Genomic DNA, 14680 nt, shown 5'->3' with positions numbered 1-14680 from the left:
TAAAGGAAATTTTTTAAAAAGAAGAAGGAGAAGGAGGTGTAGGAGAAGTCGAAGGAGGAGGAGGAGAAGCAGGAGGAGGAGGAGAAAAAGACGGAAGAGAAGAAGAATAATTATGAGAAGAAGACGGATAATATAAATAATAAAATGTCAATAGCTGCATGTCTATCAACAATTACTTCCAATGTAACTGGATTAAATGTTCTAAGCAAAAGACATAGGGTGGCTGAATGGATAAGAAAACAAGACCCTTATATATGTTGCTTACAAGAGACTCACTTCAAACCAAAAGACACTCACAGACTGAAAGTAAAGGAATGGAAAAAGATATTTCACGAAAATGGAAATAAAGATACAAAAAACTGGAGTAGTCATACTTATAGCAGGCAAAATAGACTTTAAAACAAAGGCTATAACAAGAGACAAATAGGACCCAGTCATCCCACTTCTGGGTATTTACTGAAAGAAACCCAAAGTGCTACTTGGAAGGGACATGTGCATCCATAGGTACATTGCAGCATTGCTTACAATACCAAGATGTGGGGGCAACCTGGGTATGCACACTTTACCAAAGAATATTTATGAAGTGATCACCCTGATAAATCCCCAGGTACCTAGATATTATTTGGCAAAGTGTGCATACATTTTAAAATTGGGTTCTTAATTTTCTTATTTATTGAGTTTTGAGAGCTTTTTCATATGTGTCCTTTATCATAAATGCAATTCACACATAGTTTCTCCCAGTTTGTGCCTTGTCTTCTGAAGAACAAAACTTGTCCATCAGTGGATAAAGAAGAGGTGGTACCTCTGCTTTTCATCATAGTGTTGGAAGTCCTTGCCAGAGCAATCAGGCAAGAGAAAGAAATAAAAGGCATCCAAATTGGGAATGAAGAAGTTAAATTCTCACTCTTTGCAGATGACATGATGCTATATATAGAAAACCCTAAAGACTCCACCAAAAAGCTGTGAGAAACAATAAACGAATACAGTAAAGTTGCTGGCTACAAAATCAACGTACAAAAGTCCATTGCTTTCCTATATACTAACAATGAAATCTCAGAAAAAGAAATACAAAAAACAATTCCCTTTGCAATTGCAGCAAAAAGAATAAAATACCTAGGAATAAACTTAACCAAGGATGTGAAGGACCTATATATATGCTGAAAACTATAAGACATTTTTGAAAGAAATTGAAGAAGACACAAAGAAATGGAAAGACAGTCCATGCTCATGGATTGGAAGAACCAACATAGTTAAAATGGCCATATTACCCAAAGCAATATACAGATTTAATGCAATCCCCATCAAAATCCCAATGGCATTTTTTAAAGAAATAGAACAAAAAATCATCAGATTTGTTTGGAAACACAAAAGACCCCGAATAACCAAAGCAATCTTAAGAAAAAAGAACAATACTGGAGGTATCACACTCACTGACTTTAGCTTGTACTACAGGGCTACAATAATCAAAACAGCATGGTATTGGCAGAAAAACAGACACATAGACCAATGGAATAGAACTGAGAACCCAGAAATAAAACCACATAAATATGGACAGATAATTTTTGACAAAGAAGCTAAAAACATACAATGGACGAAAGACAGCCTCTTCAATAAATGGTGCTGGGAGAATTGGATAGCCACGTGCAAAAGAATGAAACCGGACTGTTATCTGTCTCCATGTACCAAAATTAATTCAAAATGGATCAAAGACTGAAGCATAAGACCTGACACAATAAACTGCATAGAAGAAAACATAGGTACTAAACTTATGGACCTTGGGTTCAAAGAGCATTTTATGAATTTGTCTCCAAAGGCAATGGAAGGAAAAGCTAAACTAAACAAATGAGACTATATGAAACTTAAAAGTTTCTGCACAGCAAAAGAAACCATCGACAAAATAAAGAGGCAACCGACTGAATGGGAGATGATTTTTGCAAACAGTTCCTCCGATAAGGGGCTAATATCCAAAATATACAAGGAACTCATGAAACTCAACAACAAAAAAACAAACAACCCAATTGAAAAATGGGCAGAGGACCTGAAGAGACATTTCTCCAAAGAGGACTTACAAATGGCAAATAGACATATGAAAAAATGCTCAACATCAGTAATCATCAGAGAAATGCAAATACAAACCACAATGAGATATCACCTCACCCCAGTCAGAATGGCTATCATCAACAAGACAAATAGTAACAAGTGTTGGAGAGGCTGTGGAGAAAATGGAACCCTCATACACTGTTGATGGGAATGCAGACTGGTGCAGCCGCTATGGAAGGCAGTGTGGAGGTTCCTCAAAAAATTACAATTAATAGTTTTATTTTATTTTATTTTATTTTTACATCCCTCACACCGTGAACCCCCCTCCCCCATCCACCACCACCCCGACCTCACACCGAGCCATCACATTATACACATAAAATTATAGTTGGCATTCATTAATGAAAAAAAAAATTACAATTAGAATTATCATATGACCCAGCAATCCCTCTCCTGGGTATCTACCCAAAGAATTTGAAATCATTTATACATAAAGACACTTGTGCTCCAATGTTCATTGCAGCTTTGTTTATGGTGGCCAAGACATGGAAACAACCAAAATGTCCTTCGATAGATGAATGGATAAAGAAGTTGTGGTATATATACACAATGGAATACTATTCAGCGTTAAGGAAAGATGATATAGGAACATTTGTGACAACATGGATGGATCTTGAGAGTATAATGCTAAGCGAAATAAGTCAGACAGAAAAAGCAGAGAACCCTATGATTTCACTGATACGTGGTATATAAACCAAAAACAACAAAAGGACAAGACAAACAAATGAGAAACAAAAGCTCATAGACACAGACAATAGTTTAGTGGTTACCAGAGGGTAAGGGGGGTGAGGGTAGGGAGATGAGGGTAAGGGGTTTCAAATATATGGTGATGGAAGGAGAACTGAGTCTGGGTGGTGAACACACAGTGGGATTTATAGGTGATGTAATACAGAATTGTACACCTGAAATTATGTAATTTCATTAACAATTGTCACTCCAATAAATTAAAAAAAAAGAAGAATAAAAAAGAAGAGGTGGTACATATATACAATGGAATATTACTCAGTCATAAAAAGGAATGAAATCTTGCCATCTGCAACGACATGGATGGACCTAGAAGGTATTGTGCTGAGTGGAGTAAGTCAGAGAGAAATGATTTCACTTATATGTGGAATCTAAAGAACAAAACAAACAAACAAACGAAACAGAAACAAACTCATAGATACTGGGAATATTTTGATGGTTGGAGATGGGAGGGGGATTGGGGGGATAAAAGAAGGGGGGAAAGGGATTAAAAAGTACAAATTGGCAGCTTCAAAATAGTAATGAGGATTCAGAGTAGTGCACAGGGAATATAGTCAATAATATTGTAATAACTATGAATGTTGCCAGATGAGTACTAGATTTATCAGGGTGATCACTTAATAAATTATGTAAATGTCTAATCACTATGTGTACACCTGAAACTAATAAAATACTGTATGTCAACTCTAATTGAAAAATAGGAAAAATATATTTTAAAAAAGACAATCACATTTCACTGGAATAGAGTAATAATCACAGAGACCGAAGAATCTAGACAAATCAAGGACGACACCATCACACACTTGAGATGTCCCAGAGCACTCAGCAGCTGCGAATGGAAATAGCCTCACTGACGCCCCTGGCAGATGCGTAGGGCAGCTGTGCTTACCGATGGAGAGCAGGTGGCTGTAGTTCTCCAGTGTCACATCCCGGTACAGGCGTCTCTGAGCAGGTTTCAAGTGCTGCCACTCCTCCCTATTGAAGTTTACAGTCACATCCTCAAATGACACTGAGACCTGTAACAACATAAGCCTGTTCAAGGTGACATGGTCAGCACTGGGGGATGGGGAGAAGATAGCTAGGAAGTTGTTTGTAATGTTTTTTCACCATGATACCCCATATGGTATGCTTATTAAATACCTAGTTATACCAAATATTGTGCAGGATAAAAATGTCTAATGAAAATTTTTCCTATTCATTGTGTATTAAATTCAATCAGTAAACCATTTTTGCTAATGAGAATAAAATTAGTTTCTCTTTAAATCTTCTAGTTCTTTTAGAAAATACCTGGAACTCATTTCTTGAACAATTATATTACCAGACATTATGCTAGGTTCTGTGGCCACAGAGATGTATTATGTATGCTTCTAGATTTCTAGAAACTTAGAGACTTGAAAGCATACAACTAAATAGATGAGTTCACTAAGATGTTTAAAAAGGAGCATAACTGAAAGATGTGCAGAGCACATTCTGGATCCAAAAGGGTGAAATATAAATTCTACCTGGGAGTGTAAGTTTAAGCTTCACAAAGTTGGACAATGAAAAGTGTGATGCAGGATGAGTGGGGGAAAACGTTTTCCTAAAAAAACAAGAGCATAGGTGTAGAGACAGAAAAATACATGGTGAATTCAGAGAACAGCTAATTGAGCTATACAAATGGAGGAGTCTGGGTGATATGTCAGGAAGGTGGTTACAAAATACAATTTTGTGAAAGTAGGAGTCTGGAGTCTGATCACGGAACAAGTTATTTCCCGTAACCAATACATTTCCATTGAGCTGTTCTAGATGCAGGAAAGTAATATGATCTGACTTATAAAAACAGCTTTATTAAGTCATAAGTGACATATAATAAACTGAACATATTTGAAATACACAATTTGATAAATTTTAACACATGTATACACCCACAAAATGACAAGTGAACATATCTGTCACCTCCCAAGATTTCCTCTCTTCCTTTATAATCCTGCCCAATCCACTCCGCCCTGCCCTAACAACTGATTTACTTTCTGTCATTATAAATTAGGTTTCATTTTCTAAAATTTTCAATAAATGAAGTCATAAAGTATGTTCTTTTTTGGTTTGGCTTCTTTCACTCAGCATAATTATTTTGAGATAAAGTCATGTTGTTTGTTGTGTATATCAAGAGTTAATTCCTTTTTATTGTTGAGTAGTATCCATTTGAGTTGTTTCCAATTTTCGGTTATTGCAAATAAAGCTGCTATGAATATTCATATACAAGTCTTTGTGAGGACATATATTACATTTCTCTTAGGAATATACCCGAGAGTGGAATGACTGGGTAATATGGTAGGTATATATTTAACTTGTTAAGAAACTGCCAAAAGTGGTTGTACATTTTATATTCCCACTAGCGAAGTATGAGTTTTCCAGTTACTCTACAACATTGCTAACATTTGGTAGGGTTGGTCTTTTTACTTGTATTGAATAGATATAGGGTGGTATCTTCATATGTTTAAAAAAATGTTCCTGGCCGCCCCGGTGGCTCAGGCGGTTAGAGCTCCATGCTCCTAACTCCAAAGGCTGCCGGTTCGATTCCCACATGGGCCAGTGGGCTCTCAACCACAAGGTTGCCAGTTCGATTCCTCAACTCCCGCAAGGGATGGTGGGCTGCGCCCCCTGCAACTAGCAACAGCAACTGGACCTGGAGCTGAGCTGCGCCCTCCACAACTAAGACTGAAAGGACAACAACTTGCAGCTGAATGGCACCCTCCACAACTAAGATTGAAAGGACAACTTGACTTGGAAAAAAAGGCCTGGAAGTACACACTGTTCCCCAATAAAGTCCTGTTCCCCTTCCCTAATAAAATCTTTAAAAAAAAATGTTCCCAATGACTAATGATGTTGAGCACCTTTTCATGTGCTATTTGCTATCTATAGATATTCTTTGGTAAAGTGTGAATACATTTTAAAATTGGGTTCTTAATTTTCTTCCCCCTCTTTTTTCTCCCCGCTCCCACACTCCGGTTCAAGCTGTTATTTCTCAGTCTAGTTGTGTAGGACACAGTTCCCTGGCCCATGCTGGTATTACAGGCCTTGTGCTCCCCCCCCCCCGCGGCCCCCACTGAGGCAGTTGGTCACTAGTCGTTGGTCGGCCACTTACAGCAGCTCACCGCACCTCTTGCTGACTGCCGGCTGCTAACGATGGCTGCCGGCTGCTCATGGCGGCACACAGTAGCCCACGACAGTACACACGCAGCCCATCGCAGCACACAGCAGCCCACACAAACCTCCGGCTGCTCATGGCAGCCCAGCTCCAGGGAGAGCTGTTCTTCACAATCTTAGCTGTAGAGGGTGCAGCTCACTCGCCCATGTGGGAATCGAACTGGCGACCTCAGCATTAGGAGCACAGCGCTCCATTCACCTGAGTCATTGGGCGGACGCTTAATTTTCTTTTTTATTGAGTTTTGAGAGTTTTTCATGTGTCCTTTACTATAAATGCAATTTACACATAGTTTCTCCAAGTTTGTGGCTAGTCTTCTGAAGAACAAAACTTGTTAATTTTTTTTTAATTAATTTTATTGGGGTGACAATTCTTAGTAAATTTACATAGATTTCAGGTGTACAATTCTGTATTACATCGTCTATAAATCCCATTGCGTGTTCACCACCCAGAGTCAGTTCTCCTTCCATCAAAGAACAAGAAAAACTTGTTAATTTTTTAAAAAATTTTATTAGTTTCAGGTATAAAGTACAATGTAATCATTAGACATTTATACCACTCACACAGTGATAACCCCTCTCCCCCAATCTACTACCCCTCTGACATCGTATATAGCTATTACAATACCATTGACTATATTCCCTATACTGTACTTTAGATACTGTGAAAATAAATAAACACACACACACGGTGCCAAAAAAATGTATACACATTTTAAGAACGGAAAAAACTATTAAAATTGTAATACTTAAAATATATTGATAACAAAAGATGAATACAAGTCACGTCTGATGTCTGCTTTTACAAGAGGTGCTCAAAGTGGTTACCAATAGCGTCCAGACACTTCTGATTATGGTGAATTACTGCTTGAGCAATGCTGACTAAAGTGTACACTTGTATACATTTTTGGCCCCAGTATATATATATACATATATATATATATATGTGTGTGTGTATATATATATATATATACACACACACACACATATATGAATATATATGTGTATGTTTATATATATTCATATATGTGTATGTATATATGTATATAGAAAATTATAGTTGACACTCAATATTTTACTTCAGGTTCAGGTGTACAGCACAATGTTTATGCATTTATATAATCTATGAAGTGATTCCCTTGATAAGTCCAGTACCCACCTGTCACCCTGCACAATCTTTACAGCATTATTGACTATATTCCCCATACTGTATTTCGTATCCCCATGACTATACTGTGACTACCAATTTGTACTTTCTAATTCCTTCACCTTCTCCCCGAGCCCCACCTCTCCCATCTAGCAACCATCAGTTTTTTCTCTGTGTCTCTGACTCTATTTCTGTTTTGTTTGCTTGTTTATTCTGTTCTTTAGATTCCATATGTAAGATCATATGGTATTTGTTTTTCTCAGTCTGACTTATTTAATTTAGTATAATATTCCCTAGGTCCATCCATGTTGTTGCAAATAGTAAGATTTCATTCTTTCTTACGGCCGAGTAATACTCCATTGTATAAATGTACCACAGTTTCTTTATACAATTGTCTATTGATGGGCATTTTTGTTGTTTGGATATCTTGGCTATGGAGAATAGTGCATCAATAAACATAGGGGTGCATATATTTTTTCAAATTAGTGTTTTGGATTTCTTTGGATAAATATCCAGGAGTAGAATTCCTGGGACATAAGGAAGTTCTATTTTTAATTTTTTGAGGAACCTCCATACTGTTTCCCATAGTGCCTGCACCAATCTACAATCCCACCAACAGTGCATGAGCGTTCCCTTTTCTCCACATCCTTGCCAAAACTTGTTTGTTGATTTATTGATGATAGCCATTCTGTCAGGAGTGAAGTGGTATCTCATTGTGCTTTTCATTTGCATTTCTCTAATGATTAGTGACACTGAACATATTTTCATGTCTGTTAGCCATCTGTATGTCCTCTTTAGACAAATGCCTCTTCATGACCTCTGCCCATTTTTTAATTGGGTTGTTTGTTTTTCGGTGTTGAGTTATATGAGTTTCTTTTTAAAATAAATTTTCGATATTAACCGCTTATCAGATGTATCATTGGCAAATATCTTCTCCCATTCAGTAGGATGTTTTTTTATTTTATTGATATTTCCTTTGCTATGAAAAAATTTTTAGTTTTTTTCTTAATTAAAGTTTATTTGGGTGACAATTGCTAGTAAAGTTACATAGATTTCAGGTGTATGATTCTGTAATACATCACCTGTATATTACATTGTGTGTTCATCACCCAGAGTCAGTTCTCTTTCCATCACCATATATTTGATCCCCTTTACTCTCATCTACCAACCCCCTCCCTTTACCCTCTGGTAACCACTAAACTATTGTCTGTATCTATGAGTTTTTGTTTTTTCATTTTTTTGTCTTGTTCTTTTGTTTTTTTTCAGCTTTATATACCACATATCAGTGAAATCATATGGTTCTCTACTTTTTCTGTCTGACTTATTTCGCTTAGAATTATAATCTCAAGATCCATCCATATTGTTGCAAATGGTACTATTTCATCTTTTCTTATGGCAGAATAGTATTCCGTTGTGCACATATACCATAACTTCTTTATCCATTCACCTACCAAAGGACACTTTGATTGTTTCCATTTCTTGGCCACCATAAACAAAGCTGCAATGAACATTGGAGCACACGTGTCTTTATGGATAAATGTTTTCAGATTTTTTGGGTAGATACCCAGGAGAGGGATTGCTGGGTCATATGATAATTCGATTCTTAATTTTTTGAGGAACCTCCACACTGCCTTCCATAGCGGTTGCACCAGTCTGCATTCCCACCAACAGTGTATAAGGGTTCCTTTTTCTCCACAGTCTCTCCAACACTTGTTATTATTTGTCTTGTTGATGATAGCCATTCTGATGGGGGTGAGGTGATATCTCATTGTGGTTTTTATTTGCATTTCTCTGACGATTAGTGATGTTGAGCATTTTTTCATATGTCTATTGGACATTTCTATGTCCTCTTTGGAGAAATGTCTCTTCAGGTCCTCTGCCCATTTTTTAATTGGATTGTTTGTTTTCTTGTTGTTGTTGAGTTGTATGAGTTCCTTATATATTTTGGATATTAGCCCCTTATGGGAGGCGTTGTTTGCAAAAATCTTCTCCCATTCGGTTGGTTACCTCTTTATTTTGTCGATGGTTTCTTTTGCTGTGCAGAAGCTTTTAAGTTTCATATAGTCCCATTCATTTATTTTAGCTTTTACTTCCCTTGCCTTTGGAGTCAAATTCATAAAATGCTCCTTATCCCAAGGTCCATAAGTTTAGTACCTATGTTTTCTTCTATGCAGTTTATTGTTTCAGGTTTTATGTTTAGGTCTTTGATTCATTTTGAGTTAATTTTGGTACATGGTGACAGATAGCAATGTAGTTTCATTCTTTTGCACTTGGCTTTCTAATTTTCCTGGCACCATTTATTGAAGAGGCTGTTTTCCTCCATTGTATGTTTTTAGCTTCTTTGTCAAAAATTATCTGTTCTATTTATGTGGTTTTATTTCTGGGTTCTCAATTCTATTCCATTGGTCTATGTGTCTGTTTTTCTGCCAATACCATACTGTTTTGATTATTGTCGCTTTGTAGTACAAGCTAAAGTCAGGGAGTGTGATACCTCCAGCATTGTTCTTTTTACTTAGAATTGCTTTGGCTATTTGGGGTCTTTTGTGGTTCCATATAAATCTGATGATATTTTTGTTCTATTTCTTTAAAAAAAATGCCACTGGGATTTTTACGGAGATTGCTTTAAATCTGTGTATTGCTTTGGGTATTATAGCCATTTAACTATGGATATCTACCTCTAAAATATGAAAACATTTATTCATAAAGATACCTGAGGTGGACTGCTATCTGTCACCATGTACTAAAATTAATTCAAAATGGATCAAAGACTTAAGCATAAGACCTGACACAATAAACTGCATAGAAGAAAATATAGGTACTACACTTATGGACCTTGGGTTCAAAGAGCATTTTATGAATTTGACTCCAAGGGCAATGGAAGGAAAAGTTAAAATAAACGAATGGGACTATATGAAACGTAAAAGCTTCTGCACAGCAAAAGATACCATCGACAAAATAAAGAGGCAACCGACTGAATGGGAGAAGATTTTTGCAAACAGTGCCTCCGATAAGGGGCTAATATCCAAAATATACAAGGAACTCATGAAACTCAACAACAAAAAAAACAAACAACCCAATTGAAAAATGGGCAGAGGACCTGAAGAGACATTTCTCCAAAGAGGACTTACAAATGGCAAATAGACATATGAAAAAATGCTCAACATCACTAATCATCAGAGAAATGCAAATAAAAACCACAATGAGATATCACCTCACCCCAGTCAGAATGGTTAGCATCAACAAGACAAATAGTAAAAAGTGTTGGACAGGCTGTGGAGAAAAAGGAACCCTCATACGTTGTTGGTGGGAATGCAGACTGGTGCAGCCGTTATGGAAGGCAGTGTGGACGCTCCTCACAAAATTACGAATAGAATTATCGTATAACCCAGCAATCCCTCTCCTGGGTATCTACCCAAAAAATTTGAGAACATTTATACATAAAGACACGTGTGCTCCAATGTTCATTGCAGCTTTGTTTACGGTGGCCAAGACTTGGAGACAACCAAAATGTCCTTCGATAGATGAATGGATAAAGAAGTTGTGGTATATATACACAATGGAATACTATTCGGCAGTAAGAAAAGATGATATAGGAACATTTGTGACAACATGGATGGATCTTGAGAGTATAATGCTAAGCGAAATAAGTCAGACAGGAAAAGCAGAGAACCCTATGATTTCACTGATATGTGGTATATAAACCAAAAACAACAAAAGAACAAGACAAACAAACGAGAAACAAAAACTCATAAACATAGACAATAATTTAATGGTTACCAGAGAGTAAGGGGGGAGGGGGGAGGGAGATAAGGGTAAGGGGGATCAAATATATGGTGATGGAAGGAGAACTGAGTCTGGGTGGTGAACACACAGTGGGATTTATAGGTGATGTAATACAGAATTGTACACCTGAAATCTATGTAATTTCACTAACAATTGTCAACCCAATAAATTTAAAAAAAAAAAGATATATGAGGTGTGATCGAAAAATACAGTGAATGTTTAAATTTAAAAAAATTATTACAGTAAAAGATACATTGCAATTAATTCCCCTCAAAATACTTCCTTTCTCTTTGTATGTACTTATCCCATCGTTCCTGACACTTTCTGAAGCAGTTCTGGAAGTCCTCTTTCATGAGTGTCTTTACTTCATCCTCCATCATGACAATACTCCATGTCACACATTGCTTCTGGTATAGAAATTTCTGTCAATTAAAAACATTACAATGTATCCTTATCTACCTTATTCACCAGATCTGACACCATGAGACTTTTGACTCTTACCCAGAGATAAAATGACAATGAAAGGTACATGTTTTGAATCAATTCAGGACACTGAAGCAGCCATGACAGTGCAACTAAAGACACTCATGAAAGAGGACTTCCAGAACTGCTTCAGAAACTGGTAAGAACGATGGGATAAGTGTGTTTGAAGCGAGGGGGAGTTTTTGAGGGGGATTAATGGCAATGTGTCTTTTACTGTAATAAGTTTTTTTAATTTAAACATTCACAGCATTTTTTGATCACACTAATGTACTCCAATGTTCACTGTAGCATTATTTACAGTGGCCAAGACATGGAAACAACCAAAGTTCCTTCAATAGATGACTGGATAAAGAAGATGTGGTATATATACACAATGGTATATTACTCTGCCATAAGAAAAGATTAAATACTGCCATTTGCGACAACATGGATGGATCTTGAGATTATGCTAAGCAAAATAAGTTAAACAGAAAAAGTCGAGAACCAGATGACTTCACTCATATGTGGGATATAAAACTGAAAGCAACAAGACAACCAAAAAAGAAACAAAAACTCATAGGCAGAGATAACAGTTTAGTGGTTACCAGAGGGTAAGGGGGTAGAAGGGATGGTAGAAAGAGGGTAAAGCCAGTCAAATATATAGTGATGGAAGGAGTACTGACTTTGGGTAGTGAGCACACAATGTGTATATAGATGATGTATTATAGAAAAGTATACTTGAAACCTATGTAATTTTAATAATCATTGTCACCCTAATAAATTTAATTAAAAATTTAAACAATGCATACAAAATCCCAAAAAATATCTACTCTGAATAAAAGCAGAATACAATCCCAAATGAATAACCTCACATTACACCTTAAAGAACTATAAAAAGAAGAACAAATGAAACCCAAGGTCAGTAAAAGTAAGGAAATAAAAATCAGAGCAGAAGTAAATGAAATAGAGAACAGAAAGAGAATAGGAAAAATTAACGTGACAAAGAGCTGGTTCTTTGAAAAGATTAACATAATTGACAAACCCTTGGCTAGACTCACTAAGATAAAAAGAGAAAAGACACTAATAAACAAAATCAGAAATGAAAAAGGGGGAAGTCATCACGGACACCACAGAAATACAAAGGATCATCCAAGAATACTATGAAGGACTATATGCCACCAAATTCAATAACCTAGAAGACATGGACAAGTTCTTAGAAACATATAGACATCCTATGCTGAACCATGAAGAATTGGAAAATCTAAATAGACCGATCACCCGTAACGAAATTGAGTCATCCAAAACCTTCCCAAAAACGTCCGGGACCAGACAGCTTCACTAGTGAATTCTACCAAACTTTCAAAGAGGATCTAATACCAGTCCTGCTCAAACTCTTCCAAAAAATTGAAGAAGAGACAGGACTCCCTAACTCATTTTATGAGGCCAACATTACCCTGATAGCAAATCCTGTAAAGGATAACACACAAAAAAGAAAAATACAGACCAATATCTCTGATGATTACAGATGCTAAAATCCTAAACAAAATTCTAGCAAATCGGATGCAACAATACATTAAAAAGATTATTCATCACGACCAAGTGGGGTTGATCCCTGGGGCACAAGGATGGTTCAACATCTGCAAATCCATCAATGTGATACATCACATAAAATAAAGGACAAAAATCATATGATTATATCAATTGATGCAGAAAAAGCACTTGACAAGATACAACATCCATTTATGATTAAAACACTTAATAAAATAGGTATAGAAGGAAAATACCTTAACATAATAAAGGCCATATATGACAAGCCCTCAGCTAATCTCATAATTAATGGTGAAAAACTGAAGCCCTTTGCTCTACATTCAGGAACATGACAGGGCTGTCCCCTATCACCTCTGCTTTTCAACATAGTGTTGGAAGTCCTTCCCAGAGCAATCAGGCAAGAGAAAGAAATAAAAGGCTAGATGCCTTTGATTGGGAATGAAGAACTTAAATTGTCACTCTTTGCAGATGACATGATGCTATACATAGAAAACCCTAAAGACTCCACCAAAAAGTTATTAGAAACAATCAACTAATACAGTAAAGTTGCTGGCTACAAAATCAACATACAAAAGTCCATTGCATTCCTATATACTAACAATGAAATCTCAGAAAAAGAAATACAAAAAAACAATTCCTTTTGCAATTGCAGCAAAAGAATAAAATACCTAGGAATAAACTTGACCAAGGATGTGAAGGACCTATATATATGCTGAAAACTATAAGACATTTTTGAAAGAAATTGAAGAAGACACAAAGAAATGGAAAGACATTCCATACTCATGGTTTGGAAGAATCAACATAGTTAAAATGGCCATATTACCCAAAGCAATGTACAGATTTAATGCGATCCCCATCAAAATCCCAATGGCAGTTTTTAAAGAAATAGAACAAAAAATCATCAGATTTCACATCCTTGGTTAAGTTTATTTTGGTCAGCTGTATTTTAATTTAAAAATCTTCAAAAAAGAGACCCCAGCTCTCTGTACTATTTTTTGCAATGTCCTGTGAATCTATAATTATTTCACAGTAAAAAGTTAAGTACACACACACACAAAAAAACAGAAGCCACCAGGATGAAACTAACTTAATATGGAGTACAATCCAACTTTAAAAAACAGTATTTCTACAATGTAAAAACATTTCTAGACCAGGGTTTGGTAAACTACAGGCTGCAGGTCCATAGCCTGTTTTGTAAATAAAATTTTATTGGTAAACAACAGTGTCTATTCGCTTACATGTTGTCTGTGGCTGCTTTTGCTACAGCAGCAGAGTTGAGCAGTTGTGACAGAGAATGCACGACTGGCAAAGTCTAAAATATTTACTATTTGGCACTTTACGGAAAAACTTTGCAATCCCTGTCTTAAATAATAGAAAGTTGGAAATCTTCCAAATTAATTTTATGAAGCACTATAACCTTACCTGAAAAATACATAGTTCTAATACAAAGAAGCAGTCATCTGCAGATTATTTTGTCTTGTAGATGCAAAAATCTTAAATAAAATATTAGCAATTTGAATCCAGCAAGTATGAAAATAAAAATTTACCCCAAGACCAAATTGGGTTTTCCAGTAAAACAAAGATGGTTAACGTTAGTACAATTATCAATTTATGTATTACATCAACATATTATGGAGAAAAACAACACAATTATAGTGATGGATATAAAAAAAAAGGTATTTGAGACAATTCAGCAGTAATTCTCAAATGAAA

Source organism: Rhinolophus hipposideros (genome assembly GCF_964194185.1).
Source record: "Rhinolophus hipposideros genome assembly, chromosome: X".
Lineage (NCBI taxonomy): Eukaryota > Metazoa > Chordata > Mammalia > Chiroptera > Rhinolophidae > Rhinolophus > Rhinolophus hipposideros.
The sequence above is the reverse complement of the archived record's forward strand: the minus strand, read 5'-3'. Positions refer to the sequence as shown.